The 8,049-nt window shown below is 37.9% G+C and overlaps 1 non-coding gene across 2 annotated transcripts; it reads right to left on the bottom strand.

Annotated features, from left to right (window-relative positions):
• Nucleotides 1-311: 311 nt before the first annotated feature.
• LOC118039438 (uncharacterized) lies at nt 312-5,987 on the bottom strand. Of its 2 annotated transcripts, none has more exons than XR_012170509.1 (3): nt 3,787-5,987; nt 2,001-2,716; nt 312-1,780 (listed from the first exon to the last, which is right to left on the bottom strand). It is a non-coding gene; the product is annotated as an uncharacterized protein (transcript). The 2 variants fall into 2 exon arrangements; XR_012170508.1 differs by having other exon boundaries at nt 312-1,348; nt 1,506-2,716.
• Nucleotides 5,988-8,049: the final 2,062 nt, after the last annotated feature.

An 8,049-nucleotide genomic window follows, 5' to 3' on the forward strand; every position in this document is an offset into this window, starting at 1 on the left:
CGTGAGTCAATCCAAGTTTTTAACAAATAAGATCTAATCAATTCCTTTCTTTATTTTTTTAAAACCTAAATCAATTTAGATCCTAGAGAGACAGATTCTAAGCCAATTTATCGAAACAATCTTGGTTTTAAAGCTATGCATATTGAAATCACAATGAGATTGTTTTTGTCTTTTTTTGTTAAGATCGTATGGTATCTTATTAAAAAATTATAAGTTATTAACTTTTTATATAATGACCACTATGATATAAAGTGCAAAAGCTCACTTGTATCTTTTTTTTTTGTCTATAATTATGCACCTAAATTCACACACACACACACATATATAACGAGATTTTCTTTCTAGAATCAATAAAACATTATGTTAACCTAATTAACCAGACATTTTAATAATTATCCAACTGTGAAAACTTCTTAAAAAATAATTTTGAAGTAGAATATTTCATTATACATAGATGACCACAATCGTAGGTTGTATTTGTCTTCATATATGGTGAATTATTTTATTGATTCACAAAAAAATTGGAAAACATTTTTAGAAACTAATTGGAAAAGAATAAATTTACCCCAAAATATTTGATCCAACTGACAGGGGGTGGATTACTCATCCAGTGCCTGGAAATCCTGATATATTAGAGTTATCCAAATCCAAATCGATTGGATCCAAGAAACTGAATTCCCATAACGAGATCTTCTCATGTAATTCCTTAACCAATCAGTTCGTTTCGAGCAGTGTATACTGACGGCAATTTCACCCTGAAAACCTGACGTAGGATTTTTTTTAGAATCGATCATATTTGAATAAAATTCAAAGGTAAAATATTAGGTTTCAGGTTCAGAATGAATATTACCCGAACCCCACCTGAAATAAAGAAAAAATAATCTCAAATTTTGAAAAGATTACATATATAACAAGCTAATTATGCATTCAATAGTTCTAAACTATAACATTCACGTTCGGGTTATGAATACCCAATAGACACCCAACCGATCAGGTTTGGGTTTATATATCAAAAATCCATACCTTTCCGAGTTCAAGTCAGGAATTTGATAGTAATTTTGGGTTCGGGTTTTGGTATGAATAGTACAAATCCCGATCAATGGATATACATTGCCATCCTAGTGTGAAGGGCTGTACCGGTTGGATTGCAGCACCAAAGTCCTCCAGGGGCAAGAAAGCAGAGAGGAGGATCCACCACGGAAGCGAATCGTTACATACCTGAATTCTTGTTCTGCTAGCTCTTTCCAATGATCATTAGAGGGGTAAATCCCACATAAATTCAAGAAGAGGTCGACATAAAGATAGCATATCCATCTGTTTGTCACATCTACCACTTGCAATTTTGTAACTGATGAGAAGAGGCAGGAAATGGAAAGAAAATCGGTCTGAGAAAATTATTCGACAAATTCAGTCAAGGAGGTTACACAAGCATTATTTCAATTTGAGCGAGATCTATTAAACATCACCCCTGCAAATAATAGAAGGATAGATAACTAGATACTGACCTCTAGCATTTTGTGCTGAATCTATGATTTACGTTCTCTATCTAAGTAATCTCATTATCAGACAACAGGATAGGGCCAAAAGGGCGTTGATCTCCACTTTCATTTGCCTTTGCTAGTGGTAACTAGTATCACATCTTCCCAGATGGCATATGTTTGCTTTACATGGTTATTCTATGTGGCAATCTGTAGCAACCTGCATGCCATCAGTGGGATGAAATAGGCCGCAACCATGATCTGCCCACTGTGGAAAATCGCAGATGAAGCTACTTCAGAGCCTGCAATTCTTCAACCCCTTAGAGCCCCAACAAATAGAAAAAAGTAACAAAGGATTGCTAAGTGTGCAACCCAGAGTAATTTCAGAAAATACGCTATAGCTGCTAGTTAGCACCCAATAAAAGCAACAATGTCATTGGTATAAGAAAGTTGTACACAATGCATTGACAGTTATATAGACAAGAACAGGGCATGCGGGTTGGTTTTATGCTAGTGGCTTACTTGCAAATATTCAAGGAAAAGCTTCACTATTTCTCTGAAGAAGTCCCCTTTTTCTGTCAATAAGCAGAAGAGCAATAAATTGCAGTCACTTTGCTCCATGTATGTATTCTATCATTATGGTCATGATACTAAGAAACTCAGTCACTATACTCTTGGAATTAAGAACAGAAGGATTACTCCCACTCCATTTGGTAGGATCAAATGATAACTTCTTCACATTCGATAGACCAATCAGAATTCTGCTAACAATGGACTAGAATAAAATTCTATAAAAAAATGACAATCATTAAAAAAAAACTTCAGGTGGACATGAGGTTGGCTTGAGAAAAGAATAGGACATCATGAGAAATATGAGTTGTTATCCACTTAAAAATTGGAATCTCTGTTGAATCAGTTACAAGCTTGTGGGCTTCAGCAGAGGCAGTTTAGGACTCAAAGTTGATAATGTACCTTACCTGATTTACATGGTCTCACCAATGTTAGTGGCAACTAACCGTGATGGAAGTTTGCATGCTAGAATCTATGAAAGAACATGTGAAAGAGAGAGAGTTTAAGAAAGTCATGGTGAGCTAAGTTGACATATCAAGAGGATAAAAGCTCTACGCACCTCTCCAACAATCACAGAGTCACCTTCCTTGACTCCCATCTTCGAGAGTGGCTTGTTAACACCAAAAGCCTCCAACACATGTTGGAATCTTCTCTCAGAATCTTTGTATCTGTTCAAAATTATGCATTAAAAACTTCAGATGCAACACAGAGTAGAGACAACCAGGATGAAAGGATGTTATCTGAAAAATATAAATTATGCAATCCACAATATGCCAGATCTAATGTAAACTGACAACAAAAGTATAGTCAAATGTCAAATGGGAATCAATGATCACGCACAAGCATTCAAGTTCTGGCAAATTTTGTTCTATCATAGAGTATCAACTGAATCATTGATTAAATATGCACAAACATAATTGGAGAAAATGGATCCTTAATAGAAAATAGAAGCAATTGAATAGAGCTATTTAACAAGATGATGATTTTTTCCCAACTGATGAAAACCAGGAAACTTAAATGCAAATAATAATACAGAAATGAGAATCGTACACAACCAAAGTTAAACAGTTCCTTATGATTCTGTATTCCAAACAAGTTTAGTTCGTTCCAGCAAGGTTCTACTGTGCCTAATCATTGTACGGATACTAACATCCACAAAATGCTCTTGTCAACTGAATTGGCCAAACCAGGTACACAACGCAGGTTTGCGGTTTGGTGATCCATTGGCCAAGATAAAAAAGAGGAGAAGAAAATTCAATTTGAGATTCCAGTAAAAAATGACAGCAAGGATTTTGCACACTCCTCTACCTGGACTGAAACCTAACGTAGTCAGCATCACCTTGCTAGGTCACTGGAACATATGTTCAGACAGAAGACATATGAATACATTATAATCTGAAATCATATTTGGCAAGCTGAGGCGAGATGAACAAGAACATAATCAACCAAAGATGCTTATACAAGAGGTGACAGAAAAATATAGTATAAACAGCACGGATTTCATAAGAGATTTCAAAGGCAATGATGATAAGAGCTCCTTGCTGCTTTTGTACCATATCAGAAACATGATTCAAATTTCAAATTTTCTGGACGGGTCCAACCTAAAACAGATGAAAGCTCTTCAAGAAACTGTAGGATTGAAATAATGGATATGAAACATGATTTTAAAAGCACAAGCATGACTACCAAGCCTTTACTAAAGTCAATTTAAAAAATAAATCAGATGTAGAAATTTGACCTTCAATCCCCTTATTGGCTTCTTTACTTTCTTGCAGAAGCTTATGAGCAGCACGGATCACTTCATGTGTGTACTTTCTCTCTTCACAGCACTCATGCAAAAAGTCTTGATCCCATGTGCTTGTTGCTTTTCCTTGAATAACAGCCAGTTCTCATATGCCTCCAGAAGTTCCATTTTGTTGTAGGCAACTACATAGGTCTTCTCAGGAAGCTCAGGACTCAACATTTCCAGCTCAAGACAAACAGAATAAACTCAAATTCTGGCTGCTGTGAAGAGCTATCAGAAACATGTACCTAGGAATCCCAAACAATATAGACTCTATCAGTAGAAATATCAAACAAATAATAGGAGAGGATGATGCCCATCCAAAAGGCGAGTATGAAGCCCATCCAAATGTCCTTAATGAAAAAGACAAGAAAAGAAAGAAAATATGAGAACCATGGGTGAAGAGATGGTAGATATGGATCACATTGTTACATTAATTCAAATTATCATTCATGAGCTCTGTCTAAGTTCACTGTTGTTTGATCAACATTACTCAGTTTTTTATCTTCTTATCAAATTAGATTTTGCATTAAGTCACTGATCCAATTGTCAGAAAAATATCATGCACATCACGTGATTTCCAGCGACCCAAAAGAACTCAAGGATGGAGAATCTTACAGAGGCATGGCAGGGCAGCATGACAAGCTCAAACTACAAAACTTAGTGTTATAACCAGGGCAGAACACCTTTCTGTGTCTAGTACAAACTCTGACCTAGACCAAAATCCTGATGCGCTTCTTCAAGTAAACCTGGAAGGTCTGCTAAAACCATTGTAGAATCATAATCAAATGAAACTACACTCAGGTTAGGAAGTAAAGTAGTAAAAAGATAGTTTGCAAATGCCGGCTGAGCAGCACTTGTGACACTCGAAAGTGTGCTTTTCCAAGCATTTGGGGCACCCACTATTCCAACATCTGCGACCAGCTCCAGCTCCAGCTTCGACCACCTGTTCATGCACGCCATTTTTTCTTATGAGCACATATCAAAACAAACTCTTCCAGAATATATAGCTATATCCCTCAAGCCTAACAAACAATTGAAATTTAATAACTTTATTGTATTAACCTCGACAATATAATCAAACATAGCATTCTTAGTCATGCAACACTAGATAAACCAACTCCAGCACATTAAAAATGCAGAACGTTAGCAGAAAGATCAATCACTTTAATCAAAGCAAACCAATCGGAGTTCAAAATGTATATTATACTGACTTGTCACCATTCTCATGATCATGGCTTTAATCAAAGCAAAGCAAGATCAATCAAGTTAAATCACAGTACTACAAAAAGTATCAATACAAAAAACTATACTAACAAGCCAATTCAAACACTTAAAATCAAACAATTTATAATACACACACAATCCAAAAGGCAACCTACAGAAAGTAGCCCTAACAACAAACAGTGAAACACAAATCACGATTAAAAATACCCTAACTATTTCTAAACCTCTTCACCATTCTCCGCAATCTTAGGTTCCTTATCAGTCCCACACCTCAACGCAGCATTCCCTCTCCCACCAGGCATGACTACAACAAAACCTCCTCATTCCCAGACTCCCTAGCAACCATCCTCGCCGGCACTTTCACCATAACATCCTCTCCTGTCGCTCCATCCATGCTCATCCCTTGCCCATGGACCCCTCTCCCCGTCCTATAATACACTATATTCCTAAATGGAAACGAAGAATTCATTGAACCACCAACTTCTACAGAAGCATTCCATCCTCTACATCCATCCCCTCCAGACGGTCCCCATTGGCACAAATCTCTCGCGCCGAAAAGCCAACACTCCATTCCCACCGTCTCCCGCTTTGACATAAATTTTCGCCCTGACAAAACACCGCGTCACAGCCAACAATCTCTCCTCCTTCTCGACTTCTTCTTCACCCTCAAAATCTAACAAATTCACATTTCCCCGTCAGCAAACTCCTTCATAAAAGCCATCGCTATTACAATCATTCACAGTTTCTTCTTCCTCCTCCTCCTCGCTCTCATACTCATAATCGTCGTCTTTTCCTTCTTCAAAATCTGCATTAATTTCAAACACTTCAAATCGCCGGGAATCGACACGTAAATCGCCGTTCAGTCCATCGTGAGTCCTTGTCACAAACAGAATAGAAGCAGGCGCGAACTTAAAGAGGGAAGCTGAAGTAAAGCTTGAAATTTAAATACAAGATCTAACGATTGTGTTTTGTGCATTTTTATTTTTAATAACAGTAGCCTAGCTGGTAGGACCACATGATTAATGCCATGCTGGCATTTGTATTTTTATCTTTAAATTTTCTAATGATTGGAACAGAATGTGTGTGGAAAAATATAATAGAATTTTTAGATTCTCTTCTCTATCATTTCTCTCAACACATCCTGAACATATAAACCTTTCTTCTTCTTTCTCTAACTTCCTTCTTCCTCATTCTTCCATTATTCTATTCAAAGCTTCTTGTTAACCTGCAATAAATTGGTATTAGAGCCCATATCTTTGGCCTCAACAAAATGGCACCAGAAACCAGGTCTCAAGATGTAAGAAGAATGGATGATTCTTTAAAAGTTGTTAATCAAAGAGTTAATGGAATAGAAGTCAAGTTGCACGTTCAGTCAGATGACCTAACACAACTTAAAGCCATGATGAAAGAAATGGCAAATCAACAAATCTCTATTAAACAAACTCTTCAAACCTTAGCTAGTGAGGCAAGTTCCTCCCAGAACGTTCGAATGCCCCAACACCCTACTCCTGCCAGCAACCAAGATTGGATAGGAGAAGGACCACCTACCTACACGTCATGCAGACCCAGAACAGATTTCCCTTCTTTTGAAAGGGAAAAGGTATATAAATGGTTGTACAAATGCAACAAGTATTTCGACTTGGAAGAAATCCCTGAAACCGACAAGCTGAAACTAGCTTCGTATTATTTGGATGGCTTGGCACTTTACTAGCATCAGAATTACACCAGAAACCTGGAAGGACATGAGGTTACATGGACAGAGTATGTGGATGCCTTGTGCTGTCGGTTTGGAGGTCAAAAGAACCCCTTAGAGGAGCTCACCGAGCACAAGCAGGAAGGGGACTTGGAAGGTTATATCAGGGACTTTGATATGTTATGGAATAGAGCATAAATTTCCGAGAAGCAAGCCTTGGTGTTCTGCCTAGGAGGCTTGAAGATAGAGATTAAGAACCTAGTAAAGATGTTTGAGCCAAAATCACTCAAACAAGCCTATAACCTAGCTAGGTTGCACAACAACACTCTCATATACTGAAAAATAACCCCTCATTACCCAAAACAACAGAGTCAGGCAAGTCCCAACTCACAACCTGCAAAATTTATATATCTTGCCAACACTTACAAAACCAACCCCAATCACCCCCTCAATCTTTTAAAACCTCAGCCATAAGCCTTGCTGCCTATGCCTACCAACCTACCCCTCAACAATAATAATGTTTACCTCAACCACAAACCTACCAAACCTATCAAAACCAAAGAAATGGATGAAAGAAGAGCCAAGGGCCTATGCTTTTGGTGTGATGATAAGTTCGTGATGGGGCATAGATGCGTAATTCGAAGGCTATACTCACTATGTATAGTAGAAGATGATAGAGACAATTCAGAAGTAGAGAAACCAGTGGAGACAATAAATGCAGAAACTCTCACCCCTTATTTATCACTACAGGCAATCCATGGCACAGCAGGGTGTCAAACCATCAAGGTATGGGGAAAGGTAGACAAATGTCCCATCTTAATTTTGATTGATTCAGGTAGTACTCACAACTTCCTCCATGTTGATCTAGTTGAAAAACTAGGATGCCCCATGACAACTATAAAACCTATGGTGGTTGAGACAGCAAATGGCGGCACCATGTTCTACACTTCAATATGTAAGAACCTGTAGTGGAAGATGCAAGGAGTTCAGTTTCGGCCAACATATTTGCTATGAAGTTGCAGAATTATGATATGGTTCTGGGAATCCAATGGTTGAAGTTGTTGGGAAATGTATTGTCCAACTATGAAGATAGATGGGTATCCTTTTGGTGGCAAAATAGGGAAGTAACTTTATGAGGAGAAAATCCTAGGTTAGCTCAATCTATACACCTGGAGGAACTAAATGGACTGCTAAACACTGAAACCTTACTATCAGAAGTCAGGCTTTGCAGCTTAAGAGTGTTGGGAAAGGCTGACCTGGTGAGCCCTGCTCAGGGAGTGCCCCATGTTAGGGAAGAC

This window comes from Populus alba, chromosome 8 (genome assembly GCF_005239225.2).
Source record: "Populus alba chromosome 8, ASM523922v2, whole genome shotgun sequence".
Lineage (NCBI taxonomy): Eukaryota > Viridiplantae > Streptophyta > Magnoliopsida > Malpighiales > Salicaceae > Populus > Populus alba.